The sequence below is a fragment of the Squalius cephalus genome (genome assembly GCF_949319135.1).
Source record: "Squalius cephalus genome assembly, chromosome: 1".
Classification (NCBI taxonomy): domain Eukaryota; kingdom Metazoa; phylum Chordata; class Actinopteri; order Cypriniformes; family Leuciscidae; genus Squalius; species Squalius cephalus.
Window position 1 is genome coordinate 70,491,383 of NC_137122.1, and position 24,658 is coordinate 70,516,040.

General features: G+C 40.3%; 1 long non-coding RNA gene across 1 annotated transcript; it reads left to right on the top strand.

The window, feature by feature from the left end:
* The first annotated feature begins 2,914 nt into the window (after nt 1-2,914).
* LOC307167204 lies at nt 2,915-3,625 on the top strand. The gene is made up of 2 exons (XR_013822748.1): nt 2,915-3,262; nt 3,500-3,625. It is a non-coding gene; the product is annotated as an uncharacterized lncRNA (long non-coding RNA).
* The last annotated feature ends 21,033 nt before the right edge of the window (nt 3,626-24,658 follow it).

The window sequence follows — 24,658 nt, forward strand, 5'->3', positions numbered from 1 at the left end:
TTTTTTAATAGAACAGAATAGAGTAGTAGAGAGAAAGTGTTAGTATTACTGGATCAAGTGCTGTCGAAAAAGAAGTGTCTTCAGCCGTTTCTTAAAAGTGTCTATGGACTCAGCCGCTCTGGTTGAGTTCGGCAGATCATTCCACCAGCAGGGAACAGTCATGGTAAAGGTCCGAGAAAGAGATTTTGTGCCTCTTTGAGATGGCACCACAAGACGTCGTTCACTTGCAGAGCGCAAGTTCCTGGAAGGCACATAAGTCTGAAGTAAAGAGTTAAAGTAAAAGGGAGCAGAACCAGTGGTTGTTCTGTAGGCAAACGTCAGTGACTTGAATTTGATGCGAGCGGCAACTGGCAACCAGTGCAATTTTGTGAGGAGAGGAGTGACGTGCTCTCTTCGGCTAGTTAAAGACCACTCTAGCTGCGGCGTTCTGGATAAGTTGCAGAGGTTTGACTGTGCAAGCTGGAAGACCAGCCAGGAGAGCGTTACAATAGTCAAGTCTGGATAAAACAAGTGCTTGGACAAGGAGTTGAGTAGCATGTTCTGATAGGAAGGGCCTGATCCTCCTAATGTTGTACAAGGCAAATCTACATGACCGGGCAGTTCTTGCAATGTGGTCTGTGAAGTTCAATTGATCATCAATTACCACACCAAGGTTCCTGGCTGATCTAGATGGAGTTATGGATGACGAGTCTAGCTGAATGGTGAAGTTGTGGTGAAGTGTTGGGTTGGCCGGGACCACGAGTAGCTCTGTCTTCGCAAGGTTTAGTTGAAGGTGGTGGTCCTTCATCCAGCCAGAAATGTCTGTCAGGCAGGCTGAGATACGATCAGCTACCGTCGGATCGTCGGGCTGGAATGAGAGGTAGAGTTGTGTGTCATCAGCGTAGCAGTGATAGGAAAAACCATGTTTCTGAATCACAGATCCTAGTGATGTCATGTAGATGGAAAAGAGAAGCGGTCCCAGCACTGAGCCCTGAGGCACTCCAGTAGCTAGATGTTGTGTCTTAGACACCTCACCCCTCCACGAAACCCTAAAGGACCTACCTGAGAGGTATGACTTGAACCATTGGAGTGTGGTTCCCGAGATGCCCTTCGTCTTTAGGATTGACAGGAGGATCTGGTGGTTAACTGTGTCAAAGGCAGCAGACAGATCCAGCAGGATGAGAAATGAGGATTTGGAGGCTGCTCTTGCCAGTCTCAGAGCTTCAATTACTGAGAGCAGGGCAGTCTCAGTTGAGTGTCCGCTTTTGAAACCAGATTGATTGTTGTCCAAGAGGTTGTTCTGTGTAAGGAAGGAAGAGATCTGGTTGAAAACAACTCGCTCAAGTGTTTTCGCGACGAATGGAAGGAGAGATACTGGTCTGTAATTCTCCAGATGTGCTGGATTTAGAGTGGGTTTCTTAAGCAGTGGGGTTACACGAGCCTGCTTAAATGCTGTGGGAAAAAGCATTATTAGCAACTAATTTCTCTTAATAACACCTAACGTTAACTCTCTAGCTAGTCAGCAATACAGTCACTTAACTCAAGTGTTACAAGTACAACAGTGGATTCACAAACCTGTAACACTTGTCTTATCGTCTGACGCTGCTTCTGAATCTCTCTCCGGCCGGTGAGGTTTACTGTTCCGTATAAAAAACTTTGTTATGTCCATATTATTAGCCAGTAAGCTCGCTACGACGCCGGTGAAACATACAACAGCCCGCAAGATGACTACGACGAAGAAGATGATTTATATTCTTATTCGTTATTTTTTTGGCAGTTGGCAAACAAGCTGAGTGATGACGTCATTTTTGCCGCGCGCACCTTCGCGCTCGCGCGGACGCGTCGAGTACCGTCCGACACCACGCACTGTAATAGAGCTTTTGTTTCATTTTTTGCCGCTCCTGTCAGAAAGACTGAGAGGAAATGAAACAAAGTTGAAGTTATTTAAAAAAACCTAAAAGATTCGGGGCTTTTGACAAAACATTCGGGGCTTAAGCCCAATTAGCCACCCCCCGCTCCGCCCCTGGACAAGTTGTTATCACGCATTGAATCAAAGCAACATTTTATCAGCTGGTTCAGTGGCCAATTGTTTGGAGTTAGAAATATATAACTCGCGCTGCATATTTAGTCATTTAGCCTCAGATACAGGATTATACATTTACAGGTTGTTCATTACCACGGCAACCGCTCACGTGTCATGCTGAATGCAAGTTTTGTGTTTACAAGTAACTATACTTAAGAGATGGAAAGATGCAGATAACTATACATTATTTAAGATTATTTCTATTCGATAAGATATTGATATATGAACTATTGATGTCAAGTAATCTTCCCCGTTGCGATCGTGCACTCCTCTAAACTGTAGCCTACGGGTGCTGCACTGCTCTAGTTGACTCCCTTGCCTTTCCCCAAAAAAAAAATCACGTTAACAACAACCCTTTAGAAAACGTAATTCCTTTGTGGATCCTTTTGATCTGCTTTCTCCATGTTTCTTTGACAAATCTCAGGCCTTGTCCACACGGACACGGGTATTTTTATAACCGTGACTTTTTTTATGCGGTTCAGCCGTTCGTCCACACGGAAACGCAGTATCAGGTCACTGAAACCGAACATTTTTGAAAACCCCTGCCAGGGTGAGGATTTTCAGAAACGCCGGTTGAGGTGTTGTCGTGTAGACAGTAAAACTGGGGTTTTTGCTTCTGATTCAGGATTCTGATTGGCCAACGTGGCTTTACGATCGCCGCCTGCTGGTGTGGCATGCTCTTGACAGCGCTTGATAGCGTGTTTTTGCGTTTTCATGTAGGCGGAGATTTCTTTTAAACCGAGCATGTGTGGACGGGATTTTTTTTTTTAAACGCAGGAGGAAAAACTCTGGTTATAAAAATACCCATGTCCGTGTGGACTAGGCCTTAGACTCTAGACTTCAGATCTCGAAGCTTTAGTGCTCAATCCCGATTAACTGCTCTGATCTGATTCTCTGGATATAACTGTTGATTCACATTACCAGTATTAGATTCTAGTGTGAACAGATTGTCCTGAACTGGCTCGCACACAGTCATGTGGAAGTGAACAGAGGACAGTAAAGTGTGTTTATAGTGCGAGTCTATCAGCCGAGCTCTTTGTCACACGGCTGTGACTGAGACCTAAGCTGAGTGTCTCTTCTCACTGTGTTCTCGATCTGATGTCTCGTCTCACTGTGATCTCGATCTGATGTTTCAGGGCGGCTAAAGAGGCCAAGAAGGCGAAGCAAGCGACGAAGAAGCCGTCGGCTCAGAGCGCCAAGGTGAGCTCCTCGTCCTCCAGTCTTCAGCTCAGAGACCCCTGGTCATGTGATCATGTTTTGCCCCTTGAGGCGTTGCGTCTGTGTCGTGAGGTGGCATAGAGCAGAAGGGCTGTGTCTACACCTAGCGCTCTCTGAATGGGTGCTCAGTGTCATTTATAGTCCTACACTTTATTACCATCTACAGTGATGACTGCGAGTCCTCTGCATGTAGTCAGTGACGTGTTGTCTTGTGTTCAGGCCCCGGCCAAGAATGAGCCGAAACAGAAGATTGCCAAGCCCATGAACTTCAACGCTCCTCGCGTCGGTGGCAAGCGCTAAACTCATGCTTCACTGTTTGTGTGTTAATAAAGGTTTCGCCATCAACTTGAGTCTCCTGGAATTGATTTCATTGATGTTCAGTGATAGTGACATAAACTCCACAATGTTATTGATGGTTTGTTGATTTTAAAAATGAAAACTGATTCTCATTTTTGCTGCAAGTTTGTTTCGTTAATTATATTTTGCAGAGCCCTGTCATATTAGTAACATGTTTCAGTCTTAGACTTACTGTGAGTGTGTGTTCTTGTACAGCTCAAGGACATCAAGCATTAAATGTGAGGTTGGTTTTTGATAAACACATCTTGAGTTGTAACTCTTCCATCAATCTCACCCAGTCTGGTCAGTGCGCCTCGTCTAACCCGTTCTGCAAACACCAGTGGGACGTGTTCCAGCAACTGACATGCCATGTTGGGTTAGTGGTTTGAGAATCAGATGATGAGGATAAATGGCTAAATTCAGTCTTGAGTTCTGCTAGTTTCCCGCAGACTTGTGGCCTGTCGCTACCCAGGTAAGTGGGAGATTAGTTTGAGCAACCTTTTTATTTTAGGCTCTAGAAGGTGGATTGGTGTTTAGCGTGTTCATCGCCGTGGTAACCGGAGCAGGATTATTCTGGGTTAGAGATTGCAAACCAAACTGGACCAATCAGCTGTGAGTGAACTGAAGCCACGCCCCCTGAAGCTCTTACTCCAAATTAAATCAGTTTATAATAAACTTTAGAGACAAAATTGCTCATCTTTTGCTGCTAATTTATTATATATTATAATTTTAATTCATATGTTATAATCATTATAGACTATTGACAATATTAAACTTTGCTTTTAAATTAATATAAGACATGTATTCATATATATTGCTTTTAAACGGGTATTCATTTGAGCTCTTTGTGACTCTATATTAGGCTTATTTTTTATTATATTTTTTATGCACATGCGTTGATGCTGTTAGATATTTTCTTTTAGTTTTTTGCCCAAAAGTCAAGTCACATTTATTTATATACAACTGAGTAAAAAATTGCTTAAAACGGTAGTTAATAAAATTGAAGGAATTTAACCCTAACCCAATATAATATCAACATTGGCTTACAACTGTAATGAAAACTTTAATCAACTAAACTATAAAATATTTCCACAAACCTTTACATTTGTAGTTTTTTTCTGATTTCAACATAGTAAAAATAATGAATGTATGTTGCTGTGTTAAGGGATATAGCTTATGTTAGTCAGTTAGACTGAGCCGTGAAGACTTCGGATGACGCTAACACTGAATCAACACCAATGCTAGACTTTCTGAATGTCATAATCATTTGTTAACAAACAAGTATTCATTAATTCAATGAGCTCTTTGTTTCTCCATTAAATTACAACATTGTTTTAATTAATACATTTTTAGATAACTGTGATTTTGTATATGTACATTTCTAAAATACATAGCTAAGACAGTTCCCTCTGACAACAGATCACTGTAAACTGTGATGTGGACTTTCTGTAAAGCTGCTTTGAAACGATGTGTGTTGTGAAAAGTGCTATACAAATAAACATGAGTTGAATTCAATTGAATGTCTTTGCCATTAAATAATTTATGAACTGAAATGTCATATATATACAGGTGCTGGTCATAAAATTAGAATATCATCAAAAAGTTGATTTATTTCAAGAATTCAACTTAACAGGTGAAACTAATATATTATATAGACTCATTACATGCAAAGTGAGATATGTCAAGCCTTTATTTGTTATAATTTTGATGATTATGGCTTACAGCTTATGAAACACACAAAATCAAAATCCCAGAAAATTAGAATATTACATGAAATCACACAGTAATTACACAGTGATACCATGGTCATTGAAGCAGGTTTTGGTTATTTTGGCAGTGTGGGCAGGTGCAAATCCTGCTGGAAAATGAAGGAAGTATGAAGTGCTCTGAAAATGTCCTGGTAGACGGCTGCGTTGACTCTGGATTTAATAAAGCACAGTGGACCAAAGTCCTCTTTTCTGATCTCATTTGGAAACCAAGGTCCCAGAGTCTGGAGGAAGAATGGAGAGGCACACAATCCAAGATGCTTGAAGTCCAGTGTGAAGTTTCCACAGTCTGTGTTGGTTTGGGGAGCCGTGTCATCGGCTGGTGTTGGTCCACTGTGCCGTCCACTCAACGCAGCCGTCCACCAGGACATGTCCAGAGCACTTCATGCTTCCTTCAGCAGACAAGCTTTATGGAGATGCTTCCTTCATTCTCCAGCAGGATTTGCACCGGCCCACACTGCCAAAATAACCAAAACATCAATGACCATGGTATCACTGTGTAATTACTGTGTGATTTCATGTAATATTCTAATTTTCTGAGATTTTGATTTCGTGGGTTTCATAAGCTGTAAGCCATAATCATCAAAATTATAACAAATAAAGGCTTGACATATCTCACTTTGCATGTAATGAGTCTATATAATATATTAGTTTCACCTGTTAAGTTGAATTCTTGAAATAAATCAACTTTTTGATGATATTCAAATTTTATGACCAGCACCTGTGTATATATATACTCTAAAAAACACTGTGTTAAAAACAACCCATGGGCTGGGTAAATCTAGATCATAACACATGTTGGGTTAATTTAACCCAACAAATTGGGTTGATTTAACACATTATTTTTTTTTTTTACTTCATCCATGAATTAATGTCTACGGATTAACTTAAATCCTCTAAACTTTTAAGAAATACTCGATACAACTACTGGCTTGCATGATAATTCCTCAATTTTCAGTCATATTTTACATTATAGTGTATTTTATAGTATTTTTAATACATATTGGCAAGATTTAAGCTCGTTTAACAAATATTATAAGTATAAATTATACATTTATAAGTAATTCGAGTGTAATGTCCTGTTTCCACCGTAATGCACATCTTAAATGTTACAGCTTCAACACCCAAATGTGTTTATGTGCAAAACATGCATGGTATAGTTTGAGTGTATTTTCCTTTGTCATTTGCACTGATAACAGTCTGCAGCACAATGTGGTCTTATTTATATTACTAATTAATTTTATTGCATTAGTGTTGCATGATTTTGAATTTCTGAAATTAATTTGATTAATAATCTTTTCTATATTGTTCTGCTTTATTATAAATTATCTACTAATCTTATTTCAATTTACATCATCAATTTACATTATAATCTGTTTTATGGTGAGTTTGTAACATCTGTCCAGGAACTACAGATTAGAAACGTAGACTGACAAATCATCCTATGTGTTTATTTTGCACTGGACAATCTGAGGTAGCGTTACTCTGTACTGTAAAATCACGCTAACGCTACCATGGCCTAATCAGAATCTGCGGCAAAGTTTCACTGAATTATTATATGCGGTTGTTACACATATAGAAAGGAGCAGGCGTCGATTCTGGTGCAACACATTTAATAAAGAAAATATGGCATGCAAACCTGCAAGACAGATATGAGATTCAATGTCAATCACAAGCGGAGCGTCTCAATTCTGTGTGTTAGCTATCTGCTCGTCTCTGCATTAACTGCTATATTACGCGTTCTCATTCAATATTACATCTTCTCATTACTCATTTTAGCATTATCTATACCATGGCTGTTAAACAAACTAATGAAATAATTCACTTGCAAATACAGTTTACATATTAAGCACTTGAACACATATCTTGCACCATAAAATCAAAAATAAGCCATGTTAAAGGGGACATATCATGCTAAATGCACTTTTTTAGCCCTTAAATGCATTTTGTTGTATATTTGGAGTGTTTAGAAGTACAGAAAAGATGAAATTATTCTCTTCAGGTGCTTCATTGATATCTTTATATTCTGTTTTGGTCTTATTTTTCAACCGGTTCAGATTTTTCTGTTATCTATGACGTTTTTTGAACTATCACGTCACAGTATTTGCAGCGGAACTGCCAAATAAGGACATTGACTTCCGGCCCAACACTTCCAGCAATCCGCCATTATTATTTCTCGCTGCAATTTTGTAGTCCAAGCTAAAGGTTGCAGAAGTTACGAGAGGGTAAGTTAAAATGTTCGGTTGTTGGATGTAGTAACCCACACGCTTCATTACACCGTCTAATGTAGATGAACTGCCATATCCACATGTTTAACTGAAAGAACGAGCAGAGACCAGAGACCCGGTCGCGGTCGCACTCTCTCTCTCTCTCGGAGCCCGGCGAAAGTGTAAACAAGATTCACCGTCTCCAAACTAGACGCTGTCTTGCTCTCTCTCCCTCGCACATATTAATCAAAATAAATCGACATGGTGGTAAAAGGTCGGAAGACCAAAGTTTCATGTATACATACAGTAACACACCATTGCGATACATCCATATGAAGACGTTGTTCTGCAGGTTCGTCGTCTTCATTTTCATCTCGCTCCGGCTCCGAGTCTGGCTCGAACATGTAAGGCTGGCTGGACAAGTCTTCCGTTGTTGACATTTTGTTAATAACGTGTGAATAAAAAGTTTATGTGCCGCTAGATAATCCTATCTCTGCTTTTAGACTACAAAAATGGCCGAACGGGGTGGAGTTGAACCTCTGCAACGCGGAGAGGGGGCGGGGTATGAAGTGTCTCAATTGTATTTAAAGAGACCGCACCAAAACGAGTTGCTGTCAGAAGCACATCAGAAAAGGGGTAAAAAGGGGGCCTGTGGAGCTATAATAATGAGGAATTCAGACCCAAGCATTGCAGTTCCGCTTTATATAGACTACAAATGTATGATTTATATGTAAAAAGGAACAATTTAAAAGCATGATATGTCTCCTTTAAACTTAATTTGAACCCATACAATTCACTTTGTTTGTTAAAAACTTTTCAGAATATATGCATTCTATTTTCCAGCATGACTTGTTTACTCTAAATAACAAATAACACTGTCATGTTCTCTTATGTCACGTTTCATAACTCTTTTATCTCATTACTGAGCAAATCACGTCGTCTGAGTTTATTAACTCTGCCGCCGCAGCATACTATTTGCACGAATTGGCGGACACCCGCAAACTCCACGTGTGTTACTGAACCCGCGTCACTTAACCTATAAATTTAGCCATCGAAATCTCACAATAACTAAATAAACATCGCTGTAAATAATGTATTGTCATATCTGTGCACAATACAAACTTGCGTTTCACATACAAGCTTTCATTACTGTTGTTTCTGATCATGTTCTATTCACGAGTAATGACAATACAGTTTTTGTGCTCAAAACTTACTTCATACAAAACAAATACCAAAGAGAACGGTTCATGAACCCCTTTTATCTATAATAAACTGAGTTAATCTTACCTGCAAGACAGATATGAGATTCAATGTCAATCACAAGCGGAGCGTCTCAATTCTGTGTGTTAGCTATCTGCTCGTCTCTGCATTAACTGCTATATTACGCGTTCTGGAGCAGATCTTAGCGAGAGCTCCCCCTAGCGGTTTGGGATAATTTACACCGCTGTATATACATAAATCAATACCCTTCTTGCAGATCTCTTATTAAAGTAACCAAACAGGAGTCTAAGACAGGCTTTAAACACAAGCACAAACATTTAGTCTGATTAGATTACTCTGAATATAAATGTATGCTAATCTCTCACTTTGGTTTTTTTTTTTTTTTTTAATGACTTATTCACACTAGTGCCACACTCTCTCCCACAAAACTAAATGTCTCCTGACATTTCAAAAATAACTTGCAACATATTCAAGTTTCTCAACCGGAGTCTTTAACAACTCTCAACTATGCTCCAAGGTCTCCAGAAATGACCGTTTGGGGCAGGTAACTGCTTTACTTCTACTGAGCAGTCTCTTTGGACCAAAGAAGGTTGACCTAAGGTATCATAAGTAAACACCACTGATTTCTGTCTCTGTCTCTTTGGATAAAGTCTCAGGGATTTTGGATAGTCCATCTCCGACTCACTGTCATTTACGTCATTGTCACTGTCAATGTCCCCATCATGACTTGAGCCGAGTCCATTTTTCTCAAGGTTAAGGGGCAAATCCCCTCCTACAGAACAATTTTGAAGGGGCAAATCCTCTTCGCTCTGAAGGGGCAAATCCTCTTCGCTCTGAAGGGGCAAATCCTCTTCGCTCTGAAGGGGCAAATCCTCTTCGCACTGAAGGGTTTCATCTCGAGGCTTGAAAGGCGGTGCTCTTGGGTTAAGAGGCATGCCACTGCATGAAAAGACTCAAATCCGGCAAAATACGGGCATGGTAAACTCCTGTGTAATTTGATGTTTGCCGGATGTATGCGGGAAAAAGCGGATCAGAGTAACATGGAACAGTATATTTCCAGATAAACCCGGAAACCTCACATATGCGGACATATACAGGAATCCGTGAAATTTCACGGACATATACAGCTGAAACACTGCTGGGTGTGAGAGGACTGACAACTGTTAGGTGTGAAGACCTTTCATATGTTAATGACTGACACTAAAGGTGCTGGCTGTTCTCAGAGGGAGGGGTGGCCAGGGAGGACTTCAGGGTTGAGAATTATCTCTGGATTACTATAGTCTACAGCAAACAAGCTTTTTGTACAGAAAAATAAATAAATTCTTAAGGACCTGAAACACAAAACCGACGTCAAAGAACTAGCAAGGACTAAAGCCGACTCTAGGGTTGGCTCACGTCGCCTGTGTCAGGGCCTTAAAACCACTGCATGAAAAAAAGTCTCTTATTCAAATATTTTTTATAAAAACAGGACAAAATAAACACCCAGTCTGAACATATACGTTCACAAAAACATCTGAATATTTAATGAAATAAACAAAGGAATTTAATTAATGCTGGGAAAAAATTAATCGCATCCAAAATAAAAGTTTGTGTTTGCATAATATATGTGTGTGTACTGTGTATAATTATTCTGTATGTATAAATACACACATATGCATGTATTTATTTAAGAAATATTTGCATGTATATACTGTATATACATTTATACATAATTTATATTATATATAAATATAAATAATTTAATAAAATAAAAAAAATAAAAAAATAAAAATCTTAAATATATACATGCATATGTGTGTATTTATATATACAAAATAATTATACACAGTACACGCACATATATTATGCAAACACAAACTTTTATTTTGGATGCGATTAATCGCGATTCATTTTTTCCCAGCAATAAATTTAATGGAACAAATAAAGAAAAATGAACCAAACATTTCAGAATATCTCAAATTTTATTGTGAAGTTTTACAAATTGCAGACAACAACATTTGTCACATTTTTTACAATTGGCTTTTAGCTTGCTTAGTTGGGGACATTTAATTTAATATTCAACAATATTATTGATCTGCCTGCGTTGACACTATTATATGAGATCTGAACTGAGCTGGACGATGATATCACGGTTTTCTCCAAAGTGGCTATATATACACATTTAAATGTATTTATTTATTTATACAACAAAATGAATCACCACTGAACTGACTTAAGCTGGACTGTGAAGCTATTTTCTTCTGGAAACAAACTGTCTTGCATTACTTTCCTGTTATCTCTGTAAAGCTACTTTGAAACAATCTGTATTGTAAAAAGCGCTGTATAAATAAAGGTGACTTGATATTTATTAAAAAGGTAGAAGGAACCTGAGCTTTTCTACTCCACTGAATTGAAGACCGAGGTCACTACAGTTAAAATCTCTTGCTGATTTAATCCACCTTTAAACTATTAATGTCTATGAACAAATATGTATTTTTATGTTTGTGTGCCTCAGCATTTCTGAGTGAACACCGCTGGTTTACTCACTATTTGTGTACACTATAAGTGTACTGTCGATCACGTGATATGACGTCATGACGTGCAGCTGACGTTACCTGAAAAATCTGTCCAAGATGGCTACCCTCTCGAGCGACGTGTATCAAGAATGAAACAACTTGTAAGTAAACCAAAACACTTCAAAACTACTTTGCTTGTTGTAATATTGTAAGAATATCATATTACACGTGATATTTGACTGTTAGACGAGGCTATTTTTAAGTTGCAAGCGCGGTGCCGCGGGCGCGATTGCCGTCAGTCCGCCTGCTAGTTACAGATAATATCCTGTGTACTGTTAATGTCGTGGCAGGGCAATAATGTTAACGTTAGTCAATAACTCTTTTCAGCAAGCGATAGTCCTTCTGTTTTTGAGTGTGTTGCTGCTGTTTGTGTTAAGCGCCCTGCTCTGGCAAGTTCAATGTGATGTTATCTACATGCACCCAAATGAGCTAGTGGCTAACGTTTAGCAGTTACATTAACTTTTACTCAAACAAAGTTAAGGTTATGGACATAATAGTTACCGAATGAACTATGCAAGTTTTTTATTAAACCCTTTACAAACGTCTTTTCATTATAGGTTTAAGTGGAAGGAGTGCAGTGAGCATCCTCAAAATCAAGGTGACTCAAATGTTAATTTAGGCTGTAACTATTTTTCACCATTTCTTTTATTTGGAGCCTAATTCATTAGCATCAATCAAACGTCTCTTAAAAATTAAATATCTTGCTGTCTGTTTTTGTGTGCATGTGCAGACCTACATTGTCACCAGAGAGCAACTTTATCGGTAAGTTACATTCACTTGAAATTTTGTATCATTAATTTGTCATTAAAGAGGTTGATTGCATAATTTGACTGGTTTCATATTGATTGTTTTATCTGTGCAGGTGAAGGACTTCTTGGGGAAATGGCCGGCTCTTTGGATTGAATCACAGGTAAAACAGACTCACTTCTCTTTTCTGCCACTCTTCACACATATTTCACTGCCAAATTTTTTATATGTATCACATTCAAGTGGAACAGCAAATGCCACTATTCACTGTGTGTAAGAACTATCACTTTGCATGTGACCATGTTGCTCAACAATGTATTTTAACGGAACATGTTGCATCACAAATGTGTTTTCTGTTGCAAATCGAGTATTAGTCTTTTTATATAATTATTTTTGTTTGTTTTTGTAGCTTTGTGCTGAGTTCCAACGCATCACAAACGTCAACATACGGAACCAGTTCTATGCTGTGCTTGACCAACATACACCTGCACTGGTGGCCTTGTATAGGCAGAAGGCGGCACGAACCGGTAAGATATCAGAGGCGCTGAGTGACATCTTAAAGACTTATGAACTGATATGTTTTGTCTCTTATGTTTACTGTGATGGCCAACTTATTCAAACTGAAAATTCAGTTTTGTGGTTCTTGCAGATTGTGAATCCATTTAAACACTTTTTAATTTCAAACTTTACAGGAATCCGTAAAGCGCCTCCATAATTCAGAGAACAACCCACACAAATACGATCAACAAACCGGGTAAGACTGCGTATTGTATACTGTAAATGTTAGTTTAATCTACTACTATATGGATTTGAAATACTAAAACTGAATTTCATTAATGATGCCTGCAACTTTTCCCCCCAGAATAAATTCATCACATAACCTGGCTGTGACCACTTACCTCTTCGAAGAATTAAGGACAACTTTTACAGACGTTGACCCTGAATGGGCAAAAGGTAATCTTAAAGATGTTGTAATCATTTTAATGTCCTCTGTTTTACTTAGTTTTATTGGCATTACATTTATTTATGATTTATTTAACAGGTTGCAAGACGTATTTTGAGACTTTGCAGAGGAAGTATTCTTTGGCTCAGCCTGAAAAGGCCCAGAAAAGAAACACTATGAAGAACACTGCAAAGAACCGTCAACGAAAGAGATGGGTAAGTTAAGAGACTGGTTAAGCAGTTTTTTTAGTTTTTGTTTTTCAGAATGTAACTATCCTCCTCTCTGTGTTTTAGTGGTTAAATTACTGTTATGTTTTGCAGATGCTGGAGACCATGTCCAGTGTTGTACAAACCCAACACAGAAAGGGAACTCTGGAAGACTGCAACAATAGAACTGATGTCTGATGAAGATGCTATTGTTGATGGAAGGCCAGTGTGGATGCTGAGGTCTCCACCAAACAGAACCACAGAGTTATCTGCTCTCTGCCAGGTACTACAAACCAGACTAGAGGCTGACCCACGCTACGTCACACCACCAGTGCATCATGGCAGTTTGAAAAAATGAATATTTACATATATACACTTTAATTTCTATATTTATTTATTGATCTCGTTTTATATTGTATACTTTGTATATTTGTTCCTTTTTGATGTGCATGTTGCTGATCTCCACGTTTTGTATTTTATTCCTTTACACCTTTGTTAACATTTCTTTTTCCCCATTCATTTTAATGTATGTTTATAATGTTCTTTGGAATGTTCATGTTATATTTGTTTTTGTTCCTTTACATTTTCATCCCCTCAAATATTTTTGTTCCCCCATTCCTTTTTAATGCTTGTTTATAATGCTCTTTGTAATGTTTTATTTACCTTAATAAAAATGTCAGACTTTCTCATTGTTCTTTGTGTGTGTTTTTAAAATTATATTTGAATGTATTAAAATTGGGGTAAGGGGGGTTTAGTGTATACTGAGCAATATCTGCATAGCTGGCCTATAACCAATCAAATCACTGTGCAATAAGGCCTAGGGTGGGTTATGTTCTAAAAGTAACCAATCAAATCACTTTCCTGGGTTTTCAATGTGTCCTGTCCTCCAATAGTGGTCTGGGTAATGGGAGTGGTTTTAAAAGAAAAGGACCAATGGGGGGGAAGGCCAAAAGGTGCACAAAGGTGTGAAAATGTTCTCTTGAAAAAACCTTTGAGGGATTACTTGCCATGGCAACAAATGGCTGTAGCACGGGAGTATACGTCCACAACATACATCCGATTTGGTATCATTTCGGATGTATACGGACATATACTGTGACTGTCCCTCCGAGAACTCTCAGAAGGGCGCATCACCAAATAAATTTATAAGGGAGGACTTTGTTGACTATTATAGATTTAACCAGATTCAGAAACTCACAAACCAAGTACAAAACACAAAAATAATTGCAAAGTGTTTATATTAATTAAGTCATACAAAATCACCAAAACAGTGAGCCAACAATTAAAGATATGCATGTATGTTTTCTAAGTTTGTTATTAGAAACCGAGCTTATCTGGTAATTGTCCATAAAATGTCTTTCCTTGAAAAGTCTTTGCGCAAAGTACAGATGAAGATAGGGGTTTGTCAAACAAGAAAAGAGCAAATAGTCTAGCAGTTCATCTCATATCCTAGCTTCATACAATCCAGGCTTCAGTTTAGGGTACGTTGCAAAATGATGTCCTTGTAGCACTCAAACATCCCAGATCTCAGTAGATTCAATTAATCCAATGATGATATTGGCATGACTTAGTAGAATGTCTTACAGCATAGGAATGGAGGAATTCTCATGATAACTTTGTGGATGAGGTATGCACAAGCAGTCCTTCTAAATAAAACATACAAGCTAACATTAACACCAAACATATTACATGAAAATGACGTAACCCAGCAAAACAATGATAACAACACGAAATGAACAACACTTACTTGGATGAGCTTAAAACCACAGTTTCTCAATCCGGACTACACAGAAGGTTAACAGAAGGAAGCCATGCTTCTCTCCAACCAAACATACCCTACTCTTCTTCTCCCTGTCTTTTATGCAGAGGAAAAGTAGTCTGGAGAGCCCCCTAGAGCATGGGAGAGGTACCACTGCTCAAAACCAAAGTAACTGCTCTAAAGGCCGTTACAATACAGACCAATGGAATTTAAGCTATCCGGCCAGTATACTCCTGGATTCTTCCGAATTTCAGCAGTGTATACAGGAGTATACTGGTCCGGATACACCTCTTTTCATGCAGTGTGCGATCCTCCTCTCGCCACCGACCGGTAAGAACATATTCCTCCTCCGACTCGCTCTCAGAATCTACTGGAAACTGTCTCTTTTTGTCTTTGCCCATCTTATTCCCTTTGAGCGTGTTTCGAGCGTTCTGCGAACGAAGTTGATCTGATTTTTCCCTTTCCAGCGGCAGGAAGTCACACGGTAGGAGAAGATTTCTGTGGATGACACGGCTTTTACCCTTCTCTCTTTCCGGTCTCACCTCATATACTGGACTTTCAGCGTGTTTCCTTTCCTTTACCACATGTACCTGATCTTCCCAGTATGACCGTATCTTCCCGGGACCCCCCCTCGGAGTTAGATTGCGGATCAGGACCCGGTCACCAGGCTGAAGATATCTCCCCTGAGCCTTCTGATCATAGTAAGCTTTCCCATGGGCTGCTGCTTTTGAAGCGGTCTTTGATGCAATTTGGTATGCCTCACTCATCCTTTCCTTCCAACGAGACACATAGTCCTGGTAAGTGCCATACTCTTTATCTGTCTTCAGGTTGAAAAGAATGTCAACCGGTAAGCGAGGGGATCTTCCATATAACAAGTAGTATGGAGAGAAACCTGTTGCTTCACTTCTTGTGCAATTGTATGCGTGAACCACTTTGGCCAAGGAATTCTTCCAGTCTACTTTTTCCTCATCCGCAAGTGTACGGAGCATGGACAATAGAGTGCGATTGAATCGCTCCACTTGTCCATTGCCTTGTGGATGGTAGGGTGTGGTGTGTGATCCGCGAATTCCACAAAGTTCTTTCAGTTTCTTCATCAGTTTGTTGTCAAATTCTTTGCCCATGTCGTGATGGATTTTACAGGGAAAACCAAACTTCAAAGCAAAGTCATTGAAGAGTTTCTCTGCCACAGTCTTAGCAGATTTATCTTTGGTGGCGTATGCCTGTGCAAACCTAGTAAAGTGATCCATCACCACAAGAATGTACTCGAAACCTTGCTTGCAGGTCTCCAGATGAAGAAAGTCGATTGAGACCATTTCGAATGGATGTGTGGTGTGAATCGGAGTTAAAGGTGCTCGACTTTGTCTGACTGGCTTTTTCTTTTTTAGACACTCACATACTTTGGTGACAAAGTGTTCCACATCTCTCTGCATTCTTGGCCAGTAAAAGCGCTCTCTGATGAGGCAGAGGGTTCTCTCCGCACCCAGATGACCCATCTTTTGGTGGAGTTCAGTTAGAATCAGGGAATGGTAAGACTCAGGCAGGAGCAACTGTTCTCTTTTCCTAGTTTTCCTATACAGTATTCCATCTTCACCCACCCAGAGTTTGAACCATTGTTTTAACAGCATTGCCACATCCGGATGTTCTGCTTTTACTGCCTCTCTACTTGGTCGCTGATCTTTCTCCTTGAACTTCAGGACTTTCCCAATAATACTGTCATTCTCCTGAGCTTCTCGAATCTGGGCTGGGGACAGTGCTGGACCCAGGTCACTTTGGTCTCTCTCTCTCACTAGACTCAAGGCATTAAAATGAATCAACCCTGCTCCTTGTGAGGGATTTTCACATTCCACTACCACTCCTTCCACTGTAGCTTGAAGGACTTCTGGTTGCATTTGTTCTGTGCACTGCTCCATAAACTTTTCGATGTCCAGTGGCATGCGTGACAGACCATCCGCATCAGCGTTATGTTTACCCGGTCGGTATTTTATGGAAAAGTTGAAGTCGGCCAGCTGTGCAACCCATCTGTGCCCGGTGGCATTCAGTTTGGCGGTGGTGAGCACATAGGTCAAAGGATTGTTATCCGTGTAGACAACAAAAGATGGTGCATAGTACAAGTAATGGCGGAAACGCTCACAAACAGCCCACTTTAACGCCAAAAATTCCAGCTTGCCAGAATGCATGTGATACCTTTTCTCTGGAGCACTTAGTGTTCTGGACCCGTAAGCCATTACTACCATCTTACCGTTTTGGCGTTGATACAGTATCACACCCAACCCTTCCTGGGATGCATCGCAGTGTAACACAAAGGGTTGCGTGAAATCTGGGAAACCAAGGACTGGAGGTTTTGCGAGGTGATCTATCAGGTTGCTCAGTGTTGCCTGATGGGTTTGCGTCCACTCAATGGGTGTCCGTGATGTTATATTACTTCCTTTGCCCTGCCGGATGTTTTTTCCCTTCCTCAAGACCATTCCTGATTCACCTGAACCCTTTTCTCTTGCAGTCAGTAGCTGGTACAGCGGCTGGGCGATGCGTGAAAAATTTGGAATATAAGAACGGTAATAAGACAGGAACCCCAACATCTTCCTTAGGTCACCCACTGTGGATGGTGTCCTTTCCTTCAAGGTCTGCACTGGAGCAATCTCCGCTGGGTCCATCGTATAACCTTCACCAGACACCATCTTCCCCAGGAACCTCACTTTGCGTTTGAAGAGCTCACATTTTCTCGGGGTGAGCTTTACACCGTGCTCTTTGTAGCGCTGGAGCACCAGCCGCACATGAGCCACATGATCTTCAAAACTGCTGCTATGGACCAAGTTGTCGTCTAGGTAGGGCTGACATATTGTGTCCCGAAGGCCTAACAAGCAGCTTTCCATACATCTTTGGAACTCGGCTGGTGCCGAACTCAGCCCAAATGGAATGCGTATCCATTGGTATAGCCCCCATGGTGTTATAAATGCTGACAGCGGCTGGCTCTCCTCATCCAGGAAGCCCTGGTGGTATGCCTTCCCTTGGTCCAAGACAGTAAACCATGTGCTTCCACTCAGTGAATCCAGCATGTCTTGTATTTTAGGGATTGGGTGGCGATCGGGAACTGACTTCTGGTTTAGCTCCCGGTAGTCGCAGCATAACCGAAGACTGCCGTCTTTTTTCCTCACGCAGACTACTGGAGATGAGTATGCTGACCTGGAGGGAGCCACCCAACCTTTATTTAACAAGTCTTGCAAGTACTCCTTGACCTCATCATGCAGGGGCTTTGGGACAGACATGTAAGTTTTCTGCACAGGCCTTGTGTCATGAAGTGTGATGTGCATCTTTAACGATGGAATGCAACCAATGTCGTCATCATCGTAAGAGAAAGCTTGACACTCTTCTCTCAGTACTTTTCTCACGGCTTCCTGCTGAGCTTTTGTGAGATGGTCCAGATTCACAGGGGGATCCCATGCTGGTGGTGGTGATTTGCCTCTTGAATTCGAAGTGGTACTTTCAGGGGCTGGCTCACAAGTTTGGGCTCTCTCTGCCGGGGGGTTCTCAGGTTCAGTGGGGTGGACAGCCACAGGATACACTGTTTTCACGGGCTGTAAGTGACCCAAAATGTGGTTTCTCTGTAGGGTGATATTATGCTTTGCTGCATTGACAATTGATATGGGTATATACTTTATGTGTCTTACCGGAATCTTCACCACTGCTTCACTCAATTCTAGATCTTGAACTGGGCTTGCCTCACTGGGTAAGAAGAGCAGTTCTTGGCCCTGATACTGAGACCCGACGTGAGCACGGACCATTACAGTGGTAACTTTATTTGCCGGCAAGTACACATGTTTTCTCCCAATTTTCACCACCCCCACGGTTACCTCTTGTTCCTTATTCCGGATTAATTTCATCAGAGTGTGTGCCTCTATGTGAGTGATTGAGAATGCAGAACTCATTGTATGTAGCGTTTTCTTCTCTCCACATCCAGGAACATCTTCAATCCTTTTTACAACCTCTTCGATGACGTTGTACCCAATGATTGGGTCCTCTGCTACTGTTAGATCACTGGACACCAACATGGGTACTTTTAGCAGTGGTGTTGGGAAAGGACCTCCATCCAGTTGGAAATTAACCTCCACCCATCCGATGAATGGAATTTCTGTGTTGTTAGCTGCTAAACCAGTCAGGGTTGCCTCTCCTAACAACTCTTCCAGGGGCTGAACCACAGTATCTGGGAGGTGCTGTCGTCGCCAAGCATCATTAACAATGCTCGCTTGTGCACCGGTGTCCCACAACGCCTCCATTGGCTGACCATTCATGCGGCAATTGACCAAGCAGCGCTTTCCAATCAGTTTAATGAGTTGTGATTCATGTTGGGGTGGTAGATACTTTACACTACAGAGATTGGTACTGGCTTTTACTGAGGTTGAATTAGATGAATGGGCATTCGACATGGCAAACTGAGATGGCTGATTAGTTTGTATGCGGCCCCCAGGAAGGGTTGGTGACGGGGAATGGGACACTTCAGGGAGGACTACTGATGGCCCCGTCTCAGCAGTCCTTGGTCGTTTCCCGACTGTGAGCTCTGTACTCTGCATCCACGTGAGAAATGGCCTGTTTGTCCACATTTGAAGCAGTGTTGACAATCTTCTCCTACTTGCTCTTCCCTACATTTCTTACAGCCTCGCTGTCGTTCTTCTCTGTACCGTACAGATGTCTTATTATTCGCTTCCATTGCGGCTGTTATCATCTGTCTCATTTCTGCTCTTAGCTCCTCGATGAGCTTTTGAGTGTCTGGGACCTCATTATTGACCTTCTGGCATTCTTTAGATTCCCTTCCTTTTACAGTTCTGATTGCCATAGCCATACCAGGCTCTTTTGCTGACTGCACAGCCAGGGCAGGGGAGTACTCAGATCGTGGGTCGGTATGGAACTCATGTATGCGGGGAGGTTTACCTGCCTGAAGCCTTTTCAGTTTCTCTTGTCGTTCACCTTCCAGCTTAGCAGCCTCATTCACCGCTTCAATCAGCTCCTCATCCGTTGTCCTAATGTTACTGAGATAGGGCTGTATCTGAAATTTCAGAGAGTCACTTGTAAGTCCGGTTTCAATTGAACGCAGAAATTTACGCTGGATGATATCGCTGCTATAGCGGTCATTATCGCCATCCTCAGCTTTCCACAGCAGTTTCTCTTTCAATTCAATTGCCCTGAAGATGAAGTTCTGAACTGACTCTTTGGGTTCTTGGGATACATTTATGAGCTGGTTGTACAGAGCAGTTGTACTGTCAACTTTGTAATGGCCCTTTAAGATGGTGTGTAACGACTGGAGTGCAAGACCACGCTTAATCTCCAACATATCTCTCAGTGGCAAGCCTGGGGTGACAGCTCTAACCACTGCCTCTACTATCTCAGTCTCAGAGTGGCCCTTCTCTAATCCCACTTCCATTTGGCGAATTAGACTGGGGTAGGACAACTTTTCTTTCTGTCCACTTTCTCCTATCTGTCCCCAGATCTTAAATTCTCTTCTTAGAGTCACTTCAGTCAATTTCTGAGATGGTTCAATCCTCTTCTCATACCTTGTGTTACTTTTAAAAGACTTGTGACTGTCTATCATCTTTTCAGCCTTACCGTAACCTTCATCTCGTTGTGAGCGGCTAAGATACCTTTCTTCCAGCCCTCTTCCTTGAGTTGGTTTCTCCCCCATCACCTCCACATCAATGGCACCTTGTTTCACTTCAGTCATGAACGAGAGTAAATCTTTGAAACACTGTATGACCTCAGTTTCACTCTCATTCTCCTGAAATTCCTCCAAATTGTTTTCAACTGTCTTAATGAGCAACCGTCTGGCCTTTCCTGGGGACACATTACATTTTAGGTAACGACAAACCTCTTGTAGATGGTCCTCATCTAGCTGCCAGAGTCCGGCGCTCACTTGGTCGTGGAGGAATTGGCTGTTCTCCATGACTAAATTCGTCTCTGTATGAAGAGGTCGTCTTCGTCACACTGCGTACCTCTCCTGGCTGCCTGGCTCGCCAAAATATGTTACACATATAGAAAGGAGCAGGCATCGATTCTGGTGCAACACATTTAATAAAGAAAATATGGCATGCAAACCTGCAAGACAGATATGAGATTCAATGTCAATCACAAGCGGAGCGTCTCAATTCTGTGTGTTAGCTATCTGCTCGTCTCTGCATTAACTGCTATATTACGCGTTCTCATTCAATATTACATCTTCTCATTACTCATTTTAGCATTATCTATACCATGGCTGTTAAACAAACTAATGAAATAATTCACTTGCAAATACAGTTTACATATTAAGCACTTGAACACATATCTTGCACCATAAAATCAAAAATAAGCCATGTTAAACTTAATTTGAACCCATACAATTCACTTTGTTTGTTAAAAACTTTTCAGAATATATGCATTCTATCTTCCAGCATGACTTGTTTACTCTAAATAACAAATAACACTGTCATGTTCTCTTATGTCACGTTTCATAACTCTTTTATCTCATTACTGAGCAAATCACGTCGTCTGAGTTTATTAACTCTGCCGCTGCAGCATACTATTTGCACGAATTGGCGGACACCCGCAAACTCCACGTGCGTTACTGAACCCGCGTCACTTAACCTATAAATTTAGCCATCGAAATCTCACAATAACTAAATAAACATCGCTGTAAATAATGTATTGTCATATCTGTGCACAATACAAACTCGCGTTTCACATACAAGCTTTCATTACTGTTGTTTCTGATCATGTTCTATTCACGAGTAATGACAATACAGTTTTTGTGCTCAAAACTTACTTCATACAAAACAAATACCAAAGAGAACGGTTCATGAACCCCTTTTATCTATAATAAACTGAGTTAATCTTACCTGCAAGACAGATATGAGATTCAATGTCAATCACAAGCGGAGCGTCTCAATTCTGTGTGTTAGCTATCTGCTCGTCTCTGCATTAACTGCTATATTACGCGTTCTGGAGCAGATAATTTACACCGGGATAATTTACACCGCTGTATATACATAAATCAATACCCTTATTGCAGATCTCTTATTAAAGTAACCAAACAGGAGTCTAAGACAGGCTTTAAACACAAGCACAAACATTTAGTCTGAATAGATTACTCTGAATATAAATGTATGCTAATCTCTCACTTTCGTTTTTTTTTTTTTTTTTTTAATGACTTATTCACACTAGTGCCACACGGTCACAGACGAACAGCGGGAGTTTACGATGTGGAAGGATGGACCGATAGATATGGCTATAATTTTGCGCTACTGTAGGAAAATCTGACAAGGTAGGACAGATCGACAGGGCATCTAACTCTTTCTGTAATCTTTGAAGTTTTTCACCAGGGTCATTTGTTCTTTTATGAACCTGTTGTGCCTCTTTCAGTTGTGTTTGTAAATGTTCTATTTTCCCTTGTCGTATTTTCTTTATTGAAGCAGTACGAGCAATAATTTTCCCTCTTAAGGCTGCTTTAAAGGCATCCCATATACTGTAATTGTTGGTGATACTTCTCCATTGTCATTTTCTTTAAAATAAGATTCGATTTAAGATTTTCTTTCACATAAGGATTATTTAGTATACTTGAATTCAGCTTCCAAAGTGTTGATCTTATACTGTCATCAATGTTTATTGTCATTATTAAAGGTGCATGATCTGATATATCAATTGTTCCAATGTCACATGAGTGGATTCTGTGCCTGTCTTTAAGAAAAGTAAAGAAGTAATCAATTCGACTATACGTTGAATGGGGAGCTGAAAAATGTGTATAATCTCGTCCAGTTGGATAAAAATTTCTCCAAATATCAATGATACCACTTTCTCTTAACATGATATTGACTTTCTTGCTCACCCGGTTTTGAAGTATAGGATTTTTACCTGAATAGTCTAGTTTTGACAAGCGAATATTCATATCTCCTCCACATAAGTATGCCCTCAGATTCTGTAGATACCATATTAAATATTTGCCTGAAGAATGACCAGAGGCTGCGTTCGAAACCGCATACTTCCCTACTATTTAGTATGGTAAAAAGAGTAGGCGAGCAAAAAAGTATGTACGAATCCAAAAGAGTAGGCGAGAATTACCTGGGTGACGTACTAATTATCGCGAGATTCGGACTTAAGTGCGTTCGAATATGCCTACTTTCCTACTATATAGTAGGCGAAAATAGGGATGCAACGGTACACGGTAAAATCCCGGACCGTTCGGTCAGCCCTGCACGGGACAATCTACCCTCGTGTCCCGCGGGACTTCGGTTTTGCCATTGAGTTCGCGTTGATCCTTTTAGTTTTTGCTTTAGGCCAGGGGCGTTTCTAGGTTTTAAAAAAATCAGGGGCTGAGCCTGAAACATCAGGGGCTGGTGTGGGTAATAAGATAACATTATTTGATACAGAGAATAATGTACAGGTGCTGGTCATAAAATTAGAATATCATCAAAAAGTTGATTTATTTCAAGAATTCAACTTAACAGGTGAAACTAATACATTATATAGACTCATTACATGCAAAGTGAGATATGTCAAGCCTTTATTTGTTATAATTTTGATGATTATGGCTTACAGCTTATGAAACCCACAAAATCAAAATCCCAGAAAATTAGAATATTACATGAAATCACACAGTAATTACACAGTGATACCATGGTCATTGAAGCAGGTTTTGGTTATTTTGGCAGTGTGGGCAGGTGCAAATCCTGCTGGAAAATGAAGGAAGTATGAAGTGCTCTGAAAATGTCTTGGTAGACGGCTGCGTTGACTCTGGATTTAACCCCCTGAGGTCGGCTATCGCGCCGGCGCGATAGGCTCGTTTTTTTCCGTATGAGTTCAAAACAAAAATAAAATAAAAAATTAATTTTTATCTTATATGCTTGTGTTGTACATCAATCGATCCTGTTTAGTGTGTATTATTTTTGTGTATGCTCATAATAAAAACAAAGTGTTGTGCTTTTCGCCAAATGAAGAAAAATAAACATGATGCGAGTTCTGCCTACTCTCCGTCAGAAAATTTTCTCCCCCGAGAAAATTTGGATTTCTCGGACCTACATATGTGCATTTTAAGGTGTTTGAAGGCCAACATTTTTTGATAACAATAGCTTTAAAAGCATGTCAGTGGGCAGTATACATAAATTATTTGTCAAGCAGATAACAGATTCTTAAACATGAGAATGAGGATAAATGTTGAAATGAATGATCCACACTAGAAAATGGAAATGCAAAATGTTTCTGCTTATAGTTGACAATACACAATCACATATTCCAAACAGGAATGGCCTTAAATGAGAAATCTTTCAAGGATTATTTTGCATAGATGTAAACTTTTTAGCATTAAAGTTTGGTTTCAGCAACTTGTTTCTTTCTTGAGTTAATGTTTTTGGCACTATTAAATCAGTTAAATTAAATTTCAATTGTTCACTCATAAAGACAGTCACTTGTCACCACCTACTGGCTTAATGATGCAAGTTGCGCAAACACACATTTGCGCGTGATTGAAGAGTGCGCGCCGCGAGCAAACGGCTGACACGACAGTAAGTTAGTTTTTCTGAGTTTTACTGACATATAGCCTGACAACATCTGGTCTGACAGAAGACTGTGCGGCGGTGCTGACTGCGTTATTTTTTATTATTTTTTAAATTGCTGTGAGATTGTTT